Raw genomic sequence first — 17,392 nt, 5'->3', positions numbered from 1 at the left:
GGTAAGTGATTTGACATTGCTTATTCGTATTTAAGTAGATGGTGTTTTACGTACACTAGATTATGGTTTAAAAAATATCGATTGATTTTGATTTATATTATTTTTATCTATAACATTTATTAGACAATTTTTGATTTAATGATGATGAGACGTGTAGAATTCTAGGAAAAGCATCCGCTTCTAGGAAAAGGTAGCATCCGCATCTAACTTTTCCTCGCCGTCTCAGTATGCGATCTGAGTAAGCAATTTGTCAAGTCTCATGTTCCCGGAACAGCTTCTTCGCCAAGTACGTTCTCCTCTCGGCTCAACTTTTAATTCGTTATCATTAATGTAACAGTTAATTAAAAGCGAGAGACCGGCGCGTTCTTCGTTAAAAGTACAACATTCTCGGGCGTGTGTCTTTGACTCAGACGCGGGCCCCCGGAGTCTTTGATTAATACCGGCATCGGTCACGAGATAAAACCATATTTCATTGTAGTTTTTCATGTCAAACGCGATGAGGATAGGGATGATAATATATTTATATTATCTGCATTCACTAGTATATGTACTGTTGCTGTTTTGCTCTGAGATCATGCTCAGCATATTCAATATATTTATTTTATATATTGAAAACATGCTGTTAGGTAATGGTGATTTGCAATAACTCTCTTTGCTTACGATATTTTTATTTGTGTTTATTGCAAGTATAGCATATTAATCTTTACACTTACCTCTTATTTATTTATATTCATTTTCCACAATTATATTGAATTATCATTCAACGACATATGCATTGTATGATATTCGATTTTTTATCAGTAACAAAATTTTATTTGAAAATTAACTCTAAACATTGTAATATTTATTCAGAACTCATCTATTCGAGTTGGGAAAAATTACGTTTAAATTTCGGATTTATTTTCTGAAACTCTAATAATGGTCTGAGTTTTTTTTTTTGTTATAAAAGGTAAAAACTATATCTCTATATCAGCTATTCTACTATAGTTATTTTCTATAAAATTCTACTATAGAGTACAAGTTCTCAAGATTTCTAAAAAAAAGTTTCAAAATCAAATTTTAATATTACGAAAGTGATCAAATTCTATGAACTGTTTAATTCTATTAATTAATAGAGGAAAATAAATACTTAATGAGAACAGTGCATAGAAAAAATAACGTTAATTTTTCTAGAGAATTTCCGTTAATAAACATTTGTATATAAAATATAATTTAAGCTTGATAATTCATACTATTTTCATTATTGACGGTCTCCACTAGCGTTTATACAAAAACCGACATTTCAGAAAATCGGTTTTCGATTAGTAATTGTTCAAAAATAACGGTTACAACCGGTTTCACATTTTTATAAAAAAAACTTTGAATATTCTGTAATTCGAACCGAGAAATTAACAGGGCACGTAGTGATTTAAAACGTTTTAAACGTTGCTTCGAATCATATTTAAACGATATCATTTGAAATCTCATCGTCGCGATATGATTCCTAGAACCAAACCGCTTGCTATAGTTTTTATCAATTTGGTAATTTGGCTACAATTGTCATATCCTATTCATACATTGAAAACCTATATTCCTCACAAAAAACATGATTCAAAATTTTCTAAAAAAAAAACGGTTTTTAAAACTGACAACAAATAATTTGACTCTGATTTCTAATATATTTTTCGAAAAATCATATTCTTAACTTCAAAATATTTTGATTTTTTCTCAAATCTGCGATTATTTTTAATTCTTGTACATTATTGTATTGTATGAACTTGTGATGAAAATTGATGGTTATTATTAAATGGGATTTACGTACATTGACTCAATCAAATCGCATATAGGGCGCATGTAGGGTGCTTGCGACTCCGCCCCATACGTAGTGTATTCCGCGGCTTTTCTTATATTATTTACTATCCTCGCCGTGTATTCCCACCTACATGTACCAAATTCGATTAATACGTGATGCGAATTCAAAATCGTCGCGTTTTCTTCGTTCTGTTCCGTAATTTAATACACTATGAAGGCGCGCTCGATCGCACAATAATAGGTGACAACATTTTCTTCGCTATTATTTTCCCGAAAAAAGTAGAAAGGGTAGGTAGCAAAATAGAATAAATAAGGGCGGAGAATATCACCCCGCACGCGAATAGATTAATCAAAAATCCGAAGATAATTTGCGAAGAGAATAAGGCGAGGAATAAGGAATCTTAGTTTTTTGTCTGCTGCAGCAATGGAATTCTCGTCACGTCGCTGCGTCTGGGAGCGACTACGCACAATGCGAAGCTCTCGCGCTGATTATTCGATTGTAATTCGGAGCGAACGAATGAAACGCGATGCCCCCTTCGAGACGACGAACGACGAACGCTCAGGAGGTGATTAATCTACCATTTGATATGGATTCGAGAAAAAATCATGCTCCTTAGCGAAAAATTTACGTAATTGCTTCATTTTCTCTTACTCGTAGACGAATTCCTAATATTCATAGAAATAGAAATGGTCAGAGATCAGTAATATGTAACATGATAATTTAAACAAAGGTTATGAATATAATATAACCATATATAACAAAACATAATTTTTTAAACAATATAGTTAACAAGAAATATTTGTGAAATTTTTGTAATTCAGTGGGGTACTCGTAAAAAAATCTAAAATGAATATTTTTCTATATCTTTATGTTTCAAAGGTTTCTGAACATTACAGAGGTGTGTGTGTATGTATGTGCGGATACAAATTTTCGTCGACGATTTCAAAAACACGGATCTACCAATTTGAATGATTCAAACAACATTTTATTTCTGTTGATAAGAACACGCGCTGACTAGTTTTTGGTCAAGGCAGGTCCAGCCGTTTCGGAAATACGGGGCAAAAAGTGCCAATAATGTTACTGAATTGAATAATTAAAAAAACATTTTACTTGCATTGATGTAATAAACAACTGAATAAAATCCAATGAGAAAATTAAAAAAAAATGCCATTTGGTGGTTAAAAATGATAATTATACATGTGCACATCAAATTATCAAATTTTTTTTAAAGATTATAATAATAAGTATAAATGTTATTCACATTTCTATGGGTTCCGTACCAAGAATCATGATGTTTAATCGTTAGATAGCGACGATATTTTGTATTTTGCCTCAAATATAGCTTTGCAGCACGATTGCTTTGAAAAAAAAACAATATTTTCAAACAAATCCATAATATTTTTTTCAGTTTTTAACAAGTTTTAAAGCTTTTAAAAATTTTAGATTGCGCTACAAGAAGTTTTAGCAATTTGCCTCAGGGCACGATGCCTTATTTGAATTAAATTTCTCTTTATCTGTCTCATCGTCAGGCAAAAAGAACAAGAAATATATGTCAAAACCACATCTATAAAATTTGTCAAAACTGTACCCAACGCACACTTTTGAAAACAAATCATCGTTATGGCTGAGCTAAATTATTGACGCAATATCGTCTAATTGCTGCTAATTGACTACTAATGTTCAACTTACAGCAAAATAACAATGTAGTCTATCTATATACAAGTTATGTTATTATTAAAAGAAATCGAACAAAGAAATTTACTTTTGACTTTTTGAAAGTGATACGATCTACAGATCGTATTAATGTAGGGCGTTGACTTAAGCTATTATGGAAACTTGTTCGAACAAACATATTTCATCATTCGCCCTTTGAACCCTGTCTCAACATCAGTATAGTTCAGTTGTTATGACGACTGTCACTACCGTACTCTAGCACAACTGTTCTCAGTCTGCCTTATATATTAATTAACTTAATCTTAATACAAAGGTTTATAAATTTGTTACATATCAATTCTAAAATATGAACAAACTTAGATATTCCTGTTTTTGGATCATCAACCTGTGTTAATTTTTCAGTTCAGTAACCTGAATTTCAAAATTTTATTTCACCAACTTACTAATGCGTTACCTAAAGTTTTCTTTCAACAAACTGAACGACATTCCAATGATTTATATAACATTTTTCATGGTTTGGTTTCATAAAAATGCGCATAATTTTATAACATTCTATAAGCTCTGAATACTAGAGGTACATCAAAATGTGGAACGCCAGAAAGTATTATGAAGTATTCTTTTGATAGTTGAGAATAATTTAACTAATAAAATTTGCATGTGTATGAAAAATTAATAAAAATATTATTTTTATGTTTGAATAAATTGTACAATATTGCGTATGATATGTCATTTATTTTTATTCTTAAATTTGATATTAAATGATAAAATGGTATTATTATAATTTGAGTTATTTATTAGTGAAATCGTTCGTTTTCACTTATTAATAAAGATTAAAAAAATTGTCCATATATTCTTATATGAGTTTTCTTCCTCTATGTATGAAGCTTAAGGCAAACTCTATAACGAGATATCGTAACAGCCTACTTATTTGCTCCACATACGTTTGATTTATACCATATCAAACCTACAATGAATACATTATTAAATCCGAATACGAAACTATAAAATCAACGACTTCTTAGCCGTTAATCATTATCGTGTATCGATTTGTTATGCAGCTGTAGATTATTCAAGTATTAACTTTACATCAATTTCAGTCGGAAGCCATGAATCAAAACCTATGTACACATTATCATAAATGTTTCCCGAAGCTATAAATTTTCCTAACCCACTGCGTAACATGCAAATACTAGTAAACCGGACTCGGTTTGTCAATAAAATTAAATTCAACCCATTATATGTGTAGACTTGTTTGAGATATTGGTAAATCGAGTATATGCCTATAATTTGGTTAAGTAATAAAGTGTACCTACGTCAACAATTTGTCGTAGGATTATTTATTACGTCTAAAGCAATAAATAGACCTTCTCGAGATTGTATATAACAGTACTGAATGAGTTGCACCATCTGTTTATATAAGATGCTTTTTTGTCGTATTTCATATGCATATAATTGAATGTACATGCAGGTGCTAGTTTTTCTTGAAAACAACTTGTAAATTACTGCACTTGTTATACTTAACTTTTTCGGAAAAATATTAAGTTTTTTTATTAACAAAACACATAGTGCTGTTTATTCAGTTAAATGCATTAATTTTAGATCAATGTATTTGTTGTATGAAAACTATTTCTAATTGAGTCATTATATCCCATAGCTACTAATATCACCACATCAATAATACCATTGGTTATTATTATAAATTAAAACAAACAGTTATTAACAATAAGACGGGGAAGGTATTATTGCGGGCGCCGACCTGTTAATATGGGTCGAATCATGCAAAGTTAAACTCAACTTGGTACAACTGCACTAACTTCCTAGAATCCTATACAAACAGGTTAAAGGTACTAAAACAAACTTCGACTAGTTAACGAATTATTAAACCTAGAACATGATCCATATCTGATTCCACATTCAAATACATAGGGAAAGACATTGTTGGATGAATGAGTAACAATTACATCCACCTTCGGAATAACATTTAATCTACAGATTTTTTTTTATTAAAACTTTCAATATTTTTTAAGGTTGCTTATTTTTTATTAAATTGAATCGATAAAATTGTTCAATGAGAGGTTTAATTTAAACTTATAATAAACAATGTGATTCTATGATTTAATACAGGTTTTTATAATATTAATCTAGGGGCTTGATGACTTCTCCTGTACTTGGCTAAAATTATTATATCCCATATTACATTACATACATATCTTAGAAAGCGTATTATTATATTTGGCACAAAAAACATATATTTAAGTTTAAAAGCAAAAATTATAGGAAAATGGTTTTATCTATTTATTATTAGCCTTGTTTACTCAGAGCAGTAGCCACCTACAATATTGCTTTTTTACACTTAATACTATCTTTTTAATTCATCATACACAATCTTTCTTTCTCTCTTTCTTCCTCTCTTATACTATACAATATTTCATTCACATCTTCATTCTTCTCTCTCTTCTATTCTTCTTTCTATCTTCTAACTATTAATATTAATTCTATTCAACTCCTATCTATCTTTATTTCTTTTTTTCATTCTTCTCTCTTTATTTTATTCTTCTTTTCTTCTATCTTTCTTTATTTCTTCATTCTTCTTTCTTTATTTCTTCATTCTTCTTTCTTTTTAATCTACGCGTGTTCTAACCTTTTTTTCACTTACTTCTAATTCAACTCAACTGTTCGAATTATGTAATTTAATCTTAACAGTACATAACTTACATACAGTAACACAATTATTGTGCCAAGTTACATAAAACTTCACCTTATTTTTTGGTTCTCTAGAGGAAACCTATCGTCAGCTTGATTATTTTCACATTGTTTAATTGCTATTTTGTTTTTACTACAAATTACATTTTCACACTAATAATTTTACATGTACTCGATATACCCTTGCTTGGAACTAAGCCCTTTGAATCCAATACCCGACGAATTACGGTTGTAAATCTGAGGCATTAATGCGAGAATACGAGCTTTTCAGTCGTATGTGTTAATGAGTTGTTTGTAGTTGGATGGTCTTGACACATTTTTTTAAATTGAAGTAATCGATTTAGTGAGCAAAATAAACCTATGCATTATTGTTCAGAGAAATTCATTTATAATGGATTTTAATGGATGAATTTATTTAAGTAATTAATTCTGAATGCTACTAAGAGTACGATGATTGTTAAAATTATCAACATAGTCAAGTGATTTTTCATCATTATAAAATTTGACTGAAAATTATAAATCAGTAAGTTATGACATCTTCACAATTACGCTTTTCTGAGCTCATAACATCTTCACAATCATATTTAATTTGGTCAGTTTCTAAAAATATTAAGTGAAAATTTATGTAGGCAGAACTTAACGAGTAATATAAACTGTTGTGACCACTTCTTGATGACGTGGCTTCATAGATGACAACCTAAATGGATGTCATATATATTTTTGATGTATTCATTATTACAATTTCTGTAATAACAATGACATTTTTAACGGATGCTGCAATGCCGATAAAGGCTATTTTTACTTGTATATATTGGATATTTCTGTGTCCAAGCGAAAACATATGTCACTGCTACTTGACATCATGCTGACAGAGGTGGATATTAATAAGGTTAAGTATAGGTGGTATTTTGCAGGACATCGTATTTATATTCGTTTTGTATTCAATGTTTTTCATACAATTTTGTCGATGCCTTAATCGTTTTGCTATCACTAGCCAATCCCGTTTCTATCAGAAGCGATAATTGGACTGAATGAGCCCAACCCATGTAGTTATATACTTATATGTATATATATATATATATATATATATATATATATATATATATATATCTGTATATATATATATATATCTGTATATATATATATATATATATATATATATATATATATATACATGTATGTACCTTGTTCAGTATATCCTCTATTCATCGAACGCAGGGCGCGCCTTCAAGATAGGAGCTTTAATGAGAAAGGGTTCTCTAAGCTTTCAGACTTGATTTGTATCGAATCCATTGCATTTGTAGCTTAAATCTCTGTACCGGATCATTGTGAAAAGTTATGAAAAGCCCTGTTTCCGATATATATATATATATATATATATATATATATATTCTGTGACATAACATGGGGAGGTATTAGCTCGAATTGTTATGCTATTCAATTAATGCGAAGATAATACGGCTACGCTTAAGTCTGCACTGGCTTAGGATGGATACGAAATCCGATTACAAGTGTTGCAAAACAAAGCCCTGTACTTCCTGAATACAAGATTGGGTATCTTGGTCATTTTAATTTATATTTACGTTCACGTTGATTATTTATAACAATGTATGTTCCCATCTTTACTAAAGCGTACGCTCTGGTGGATTAGAACATCCTCTCCAAGCGCTTATGGGGATAAATGCATGTGTCTATAAAATTAATTTATCTAATTCCTTTACTCGTGTTTACACAATAACTAAATTTGCTGAATTTTCTTAACATCTGTTTTATGAAGATGTGACTTACGATTTAAGTATGTATTAATGACTAGATTTCGTAATGCCATCAATAAATGTTATAAACTTAAACGCAAACTAGCTACCGTTTTTCATCTAGTTATAAACTTAAACGCAAACTAGCTACCGTTTTCATCTAGTTGTTTTCAATTTTTTCCAATATCATTTCTTTTGTTTTTGTTTTATATTACATTTCTAGTGGATTCTCTCTTTGTATCTAGTAATATGTATTCACAATGTCTTCTTCTTCATATATTATATACTAAAAATTTTTGCATATTGTTGTGTATATAAAGATCGCCGAATGAAAACATAAAAAATACTATATATATGCTCAAATCATTAATTAAATTTACAAATTATTATTGTAATACATAACTGAACATAATGTAGCAATAATTTTTTGTTGATTACTTCTGGAATGAATCAAATTTAATCTCCCATTTATTGAAAACGTCAAATTCCAGCATAATCTCAAAAGCAAATTACGTTATTAGGAATTTTCTTTGTTCTACAATTAACGTTTCACTAATTGTAAGTCAAATGTACTAGCAAAAAAGAAGTCATTCTTAGATTTTCATTTTTTACTCTAAATTTTTTGATAATAAAATTATCAAATATTTTGCAATTCTCTTGCTAACACCATCTTAGTACTTTTTTTTCAAAAAAGGGCCTCTCAAGGTTGTTCGATTTAAAAAAAAATTGAATTCCTAGTTCAATAAAAAGTCTTAATTCTTAAAAACTTGGAGCAATTGTATTTTTTTACTGTATGTAGATGTTATTCACTGTTACGGATCCAAAGTATAAGTGAACAAAATTGTAAAAGTTAATCCATATAACCGAAAAATGGTTATAATTTAAACGAAGCTCTAGGTTGCACTTGAAAGCTCATAATTTCCAAACAACGTAAAATAATTTTTTTTATCTTTTAGTTAAAGGTTAGTTAAAGTCTGGGACCCCCAGTATACATATTAAATAAAGTATTAAGTATTTTAAATTTTACAAACGTTTCGACACTCGGTTTGTCTCATCATCAGCGTAATAATTTTATATTTAGTCACCAAAATATGGACTAGGACGTGCGTGTTATCTGATGCACAACTAATGGCTCAATGGTAACTACCATATGTGTATTGTCGGCTGGAGGACTTTACATAACACTTTGACATAATTGATAAATTGATGGCAAACGCGCGCAGTCCTGTAATACAGTTCTGTGATTTCATCCATAATGTCACCTTGATTTCATAGTCCTTTCGGGATAGAAGTACCTACTCATCCACCTATATATGTAATAACTGGAATTCATGGGTTATTCACACACGAAATCGGACTCTCGAAATTCGAAAGTTTCGCATCGGGCGAATCGGGTGAATCGGGCAGATGATAAATGCGACGCGCTTTCGCAATGGAGATACGCCGCCGTATGAAATTTATGAGTCGTCCCACGTATCTGTAGCGGCACATCGCGTTTCGCTGCCGCCTGCCGCCTGCCGCTTGCCGTCCGCCCTATGAATATGTTAAAAAGCGAAGTATTGCACCCGCGAACAGGAACCCAATTCCCCACTTTTCATAAATATAATATGCATGTTATTTTCGAATCGGTATCCCACTTCTGAATTTCATTCAAGATCGGAATTCGATATTTGTACGCGTGTAGACGATAAAGGTCACAAACGGAAATCATGACTACGAATAACACCAAAACATACTCTAGTGAAGCAGATTAAAATAAATGTTTTGTGGAAAACATAAGGTACATAACATTTTTTTGAATAATAATTACAGTTTTTCCCAATGTTTCCAAAACATATTACATCAATCAAACTTTTAAAATCAATTGAAATAAAAAAACTTGCTCTTTTAGATCACTTTCACGAAAAAAAACGATTGTTAAGTGGTTAGTAATGTATCAGTATTATTGGTTCGCTCATTCGCGAATTACAAGCACAAGATTTTAGTCTCGGACAACTTGACATCAAGTAGTAGTCACTTGAAAACAGATATTGAAAGATGATTTTAATCGAAAGTAGCATTTTGGGGATATTGCTGCAATAAATATTAATATCACATCACTATAAGAAATATGCATCTAATAATAATATCATCATAAAAAAAGGGCAACTACTGGGTTGCTTTGTTGCTAGTTTTAAGGAAATACTTAATATTGTATTACGACAGTTCATATAACTCTAAGAATAGTTCTGATTGTTGTTCAAAAATATGAGAAAAATATAATGTTTTGTTTTTCAAAACTAGAAAAAATGGAGTAAAATCTCTATATTATACTATAATAATTAAAGATGAAAAACTAAAACAACATTTACGACAGAATAGTTCAGAATGAATGTATATATTTCAATAATGTGAGGCCATTATTTCAAATTTTATGACAAACTAGTTCTCATTGAGGGTCCAAATTTATATATTTTATGATTTTAGCACGGTTTTTTGAATAAGTTCTTCAATCATTAATAAATAAGTTAACCAAAATTTTATCCAAATAATTGCGAAAGGTTTTGTTATGTTAAGTTTGCATTCTGTCAATTACAGTTACTTAAATATCTGTATAGATTGTTGTAAAATTTGAATCATCTTGGTTTGAGGATTTATGTCACAGTTTTACATTCAATTGTAATTTACATTTGTTGCATGAAATTCACATTAAATATAAAAAACAGATCGACGTTTGCAAAGGCTAATTAATTTTTCAATTCGAAAGCTGCAAGCAGTTGATGTTTTATATTTTATCAAATTTAATCTAACTAATAATGCTTAATGGAGGTAAAAAGCTAAGGTTTGTTTAGGTATTAAATTGCTGTTTTAGCAAAATATATCTGAGTAAATTTTTCGACTGGAAACTAAACATGATCTATTTCTCATCGCGTGTAATCTTTCTGACGACAGAATTTACTGTAACTTACTTGTTGTCCATTGATTTTTTTTAATTACAGCAGTGGTGCACAACAAGATATTATATAATAAATACAATACAAATATTTTAATGATTCAAGAAATAGTTATAAACTCTCGTTAAAATTGTTATAGTTAACAGTTACTAAACTGTATTTAATATTTAATACTGATCCTAGGATTTTACTTAACCATTTTATTTATAACAACTTATCTAGAATTCATAAGTATCTAAAAAAATCTACAGACTTTTGAAACTTCTTTAAGTACACTTGATACACCTTACCCCCCACCGCCATCTGCCGCCCTTGGCGAACGCAAATTCATTTTTTATCGGTAAGGTTTTTCACGCGCCCAAGAAAATTTTCTGTAGTAGCATTCGCGTTGGTGATTTATGGCGGCGGCGCAATGTATAATAACGCGATAATAAAATATTATATGCATGAGTTTATATGGACCAGATGACAGTATGAATTTAGAGAATTCATTTTGATTTAGTGCTGTATACATTATAATCAATAAAGGTGTTACTTTCGAAAGCGATTTAAATGGGTGAATGATGGGTTAATTATTATGGGTAATGCAAAGTTGTATGTAAAGGATATTTATTGCACAAACTTTATTATGAAAACAGATAAAATTTTAACTTAACTTAAGCTAGGACGGGGCATAGGAGTCTAAATTTATTTCAAATAATTATACTGTCTAAACCAAATAAATTACATCACAACATATAACGCATATCAAACAAGCAACTATCGAATTATAGTTATACCATATATAACCATGGTCTGGTATTTTATTACTATTCATTTACATCATTGTGATTGTTTACATCATTGCCAGGATAAAGTTTTCGTTGGTCCTTTTTGTCCCACACATATGTAAGCTTCTATAAAGTTTATATAAGAAAATCTATTAAATCTAACTAAAAGACTAGTGGGGTGTATGGCAACGTGCCTTAAGGCAAATTGCTGGAACTTCCCGTACCGTAACGAAATGTTCGAGGAATACTGAATGTTTTCATATAGATTATTATAAACATTGTAAAATTGTCTAATATTTATAAGAATTATATAAACTGAATTGCAAAGTTGAAATTATTTGTATAAAGTATATTAGAACTTTAGACAGAATTAAAAATAAAATCTGATTTATTTTCGATATACAAAAAATTTTTTTCTTGAAAAAAAAATTTTTGAAACAAATTTTTTTTTTCAAAATCAATTATTTTGTTAAAACAAGCTGAAAGTTCCTTGAATCATTTAAATCGGGCGTTTTGTTCGCGCAAAAACTGCAATTTTTTACCATTTAGCTCTGTATCTTCGAAGTGGCTGGGACTACCTTTGCCAAAAACTAATAACCACTTCTCCCAATCATTACTAATTGAATGTTTTGTAGACCATTCAAATCGGATACTCCGTTCTCTCAAAAACTTGATTTCTATTTTCTGCACTTTTTGCTCTTTATATCTTTTGCTGGACCTGCCAAAAACTAATCAGCACATCTCCCTATCAATAGGAATCGAATGGTTTTTTAAACGTAACCGAAAAATTGTATTCATACATACATACACACAACACACACACACAACATACACACACATCCATTTTTCTGAGGTATGCCAAAATGTTCAGAAACCTTCAAAACGTCGAGAAATATAAAAATTTTCAATTTTGATTTTTGGACGATTACAATAACTTACCCTACGGGAAGTTAAAAACAATAAATCTTATAAAACAATTAAATAACGTCAATCAGGAGATAACTCCTGATAGCATCATCGTAAGAATCAAGGTAATGGCTCGTTATACAACTTTTGCCTTCTACTTTCAAATATTGTCGTTAAAAATTTCCTAATTAAACTTGTTTTTGAGATGTCGGTGGTGGACCTATTCATATAACTTATTATTTTACTATTACTTATTTTACTCTTGTTTATTATTCAAAATTCACCTTGTAAACATGTTCGACAAATATGCTTCCCATGACATAAAATCATGCCACTATTTCATAATGATCATATTTGTAAAACACATTTAATTATAATAAAAGTTTTGTTATACAAAAGCAGCAATGCGATATGATATGTTGACAACTTTTTAATGAAGCACTGGAATTTATTAATTAATAACTATATTTGCTAGAAATTCATGGTGTTCTTTATGCTATAGAATTTAATATTTCGAATTAACATTTGATAACTCCAAATTGTAAGAACTTTTATAGGTAAATGTAACATATTTCATAACACATCGTGAAAGTTTAAGCATACATGAAGGGTTTCCACAAAATGCTGCCCGATAGTATCACGTGCGTCCGTAATGCAGTCCATAGTGTTTGTTGCTGCAGCAGCAAATGCTCTTGTTGCCAGAGGTACAGAGATAGATATAGGGCTGATACATACAATAAATGTTATTAAAAATATTTGTTTTTTCTTTTTAAAATCTTTTACAATAAATTATAAATATATAAATTTTTGTCTCTTGAAATATGACATACATTGTTCGGACGTATTTTCTTTTTATTATATTGGCCATGAAGGTGACAATCTTCATGGCATTGAGCTTTTGCAGAGAATGGTTGCTACCCCTGGTGGAGGGGATAGCGGAGTTTTTGATAGGACTTAGTAACAAACCAGTGATTGTAATAAGAACTGCAACAAATACATAATATACAAACAAATCAGTGTTTAATACAGTCCACAGCTATAGGGGTTAAATTATAACCCAGCAACCTGAGTTAATCGAAGGAGAGTTTTAATAAATTTTATAACTACGTAACATAGATACATAACATACATATGGGAAAAATTATTTTGAAAATAGTGAATAAATGTAGTAAGACTGTTAATTTAGTATCTGTTTAGTGAAAAAGTAGCATTGGTTTAAATAAAATAAATTTTATAAAATATATTGTTATTTTTATCGTAGATTCAACAGATTTTCTATATAACTCAGATTCTCTATGAAAACTTATATGGGTGGAGTAAAAAGAACCAACTTAAACTATACCCAAGCAAAGGCATAAATAATAAAAATATAGTAAATAGATATAATTGAAATTAATATTTATTTCAACTCGGCTGCTATATATTTCTGATGAAATACCCGATCAAGGTTATATAGTGTTATGTTTGTAAAAAATGTGCCCACGAAATTTATATTTGGCATTGGTTGAATAATGTAGCTAATTGTAAAATTCTTTTAAATTTAAAATGAAGCCTTGGATTCGTTTGGATCTATTTGCTTCCTGGCTGTTCTTTCTAGTCTATGGGTAAAAAAGGACAGATGACAAATTTTAGAAAAACAGTGAAAATATACATCTCTATAATCAGAAATTAACTGAGTATTTTATTGAATATAGTTCATTATTATTCTAAGAATTAAACAAAAAAATTTACTTATGTTATTTAATGATACTGCATAAGTCGTTCTCCAGCTCTCCTACTAATCAGATAATACCCCGGAGGTAGCATCATAATAAAAAAGAAAAACAAACGTTTATCAGTGCTCAAGAAAATATTAGCTTTGTGCTTGCTGCAAATTCTCTTTTCAACTTTTCTGAGATGTCTCTTTTATGACCAAGATAGTTCTGACTGAAAGTATTCAAGACTTTTTTATGTCGAGATTTCAGCATTGAATAGAGATATTTTTGCATCTAATATTGTACGAGTAATTCAAAAAGTACTGCATAGTAACGAACGTAATTTAGAATGTACTATTTGTATAAAGGATAGTTGAATATTTAGTGATATGAGTATACAGTAGGTCATTATTGTTATAAATTTTATAATACTGATAGTGCATTGTTGCGTAATTGGATACACTTCATTATATCAAGAATATTTTATAAAGTTTTCTTCCTACCGGTTTTGTTAAATTCAGGCAACAAAGACTTCTTTATGTAAGATGAAATTTCTTAGATCATAGAATTCGAGTCGAGAAAATAAGTTTGTCTTTGAAATAATCTTAGGAGGGCAATCTTCAATATTGTATACGTAATTATAGAATTTTAATAGCAATATTGTATATATTTACCTCAGTCTTCATTTAAATCAATTACGAACAATAGGTTAATTATTTTTTATCCAAAAGTATTATCTTTGGTTTTTGTTTATCAAAGTATCATGAAAATTGCAATTGTCTTCTTGAATGTTTAATTAAAGTTCATAATAGGATCAGACTCTCGTATAGGTGACTTTGTATTATATACATAATTTTAATCAATTGTTTTTAGAAAACTCGTTTTTTTTTTTGAAAATTAATAGGTATCATACATTCGGATGAGAGTCCTCAGAATAAACCTTGTTCACGTTTGATATATTTTGCTGAATTATATGTGCAAAATTTTAAGATAAAATGGTTAAAATTGTATTAGTTTCTATCTAAAATAAAGATGTAATTGAAAATAATTTGTATCAATTATAAGTCGAAAGAACAAAATGTGTGATGTTGCACTTGATGTAGAATTTGAACGCGAAACCTTGCAGTTGCAAGGCTGAGGTTTTACCACTTGCACCACGCTGCATATAGAGATTTTATTTATTTTAGAGTTTGTATATATTTATTATAGCTATGATATTGAAATATGATTATAACAATAACTTAAGCTTGAATATTTTAGCAATATATATATATATATATATATATATATATATATATATATATGTTTATAGGCATATTTACATATATATTGTATCTATTACAATTTATACTGGCGCCTCGTTAACTATGCGTGCAGACAATTTGCCATTCTTGAACACGTGTTAAATAATAATATTTTATCATGCATGTAAAACAACTATCGCCATTATTTATTACTGGTTTCAGAAATTTTAAGTAGATGCCATCGTAAATTTTCTCCCAAGATAATATAGGGCTTATTAAAATTGACCGTGGATTATGAAAACTGAATCACTAAAATTTATTTAATGATTTAAAGATTGTAAATGATTGGTTATGGTCTTTCATGTTAATATTGAGTTTTAGAAATGGTATTTTTTTAAAATCCACCATATCAGCCAATGCTATCTGTTATGATGGCATTTTACATAGCACCCATCACTATTAATAAACTACTAGGTGTTAGCAGCATTTTGCTATAAGATAGGTTGAGAAATATCCAAATATGTGTAAATAATCGACTTAATCAATAAGATTCAAGACGAGGCAACTTTGAAAATATTGACTACATAATTTTGAAATGTTGACACACTCATTATGATACTTTAAGAACTCTTATAATTGAACTAATCACTAATTTAATAAATCACTAATTTAGTAAATATATGAATGTAAGTTTTTGCATTCGAATTATTCAATTAAAATCTATATATTAACTAAAATGGATTTTTGCCTCCGATTAAACAGTCGTGATTGTTACGAAAATGATTTTCCGCCCGTATGCGATTCGTTCGAATTCCATCGTGTGTGGCAATTAAAACTCGTTGTGCACTAAAAGCTTATTGAATTAGCAATACCGGATGAAAAGTATCAAATTCACTTACTCACTATATCCAGCAAGAAATTTAATTGAAAATACTCTTTTTGTTTGTTTGATATTCGCTGTTTTGTAGAATGTAGAATGCAGAATTATACACCAACTTTATTAAGTAACAATATGAGCCGAAGCAAAATTAAAACGAACAAGTGTTATAATTTGATTCGTAGAAAAAGTTGTATTTAAAATATATAATGAAATTGGTAATTTTAATATGAATTAATTAATTTAATTAATAGGCTGTGATTGATGTGGTTTTGATCTTATTGTAGGCATTAGATACATTAAATAAATTTGTTAGAAATTAAATATAATTTTAGTTTTATATAATGAATTGGACATTGCGATGTTGTTACCCATAAGATCTATTTTATAAATTTTTTGAGTCATAGTTAAAAAATCTTCATTATTATATCTTTATTTACTGTAAGATATCTATTTAAAAAAATATTTACTACTGTAGTGAATATGTTGCTTCAATCGTTAGTAAAATGATATATGTTAAAATAATCTGTATTTTTATCGATTTTATTAAAAAACTTCTCTTTCTTTATAAATGATTCTCTTCACTCTACATATTTTTTCTGTGTGAACAACCGTTATTAAATCCTTTTTATTCAGATGATTTTTGAAAGCTTTTCAATTACCTTCTTGCATAAAATGTCCAGGATATTAATGGACATTCACTGAATTGCAAAAATTTTATTGTTGATTTTATATATGCAACTATTTGTCATATTTCAAAGTTATTTTAAGTATAGGTTATTTATTTGTTTTGTAAGGTGTTTTGTTAATTTTAAGTTAGATTCAACAGTTTTTTTATATGATCTGTCTAAAAAGTTTATATGAAAGTGGGGTAAAAATGATCAACTGAACTTTTACCCTGACAATGGTATAAAAAAATGAAGAAATGGTAAATAAAAATGTGAAGTAACTTAAAAATGAACAATTTTACAAGAGGTAAATTAAACAAATAGTCATTCCGACTCTGCTTATAAAGGTTATATACAGTGCTATCTCTGTAAAAATG

At 29.2% G+C, this 17,392-nt stretch overlaps 1 protein-coding gene across 1 annotated transcript in view; it reads left to right on the top strand.

Moving 5' to 3' along the window:
• LOC113374828 overlaps positions 1–17,392 on the top strand; it is a 309,572-nt gene that overhangs the window by 91,007 nt on the left and 201,173 nt on the right. The gene's annotated exons all lie outside the window — the stretch shown is intronic.

This window comes from Ctenocephalides felis, unplaced genomic scaffold (assembly GCF_003426905.1).
Source record: "Ctenocephalides felis isolate EL2017-DRISC unplaced genomic scaffold, ASM342690v1 CF-g0.4_SCAFFOLD_01886, whole genome shotgun sequence".
NCBI lineage: Eukaryota > Metazoa > Arthropoda > Insecta > Siphonaptera > Pulicidae > Ctenocephalides > Ctenocephalides felis.
This window is presented reverse-complemented; position numbering and strand designations above follow the sequence as displayed.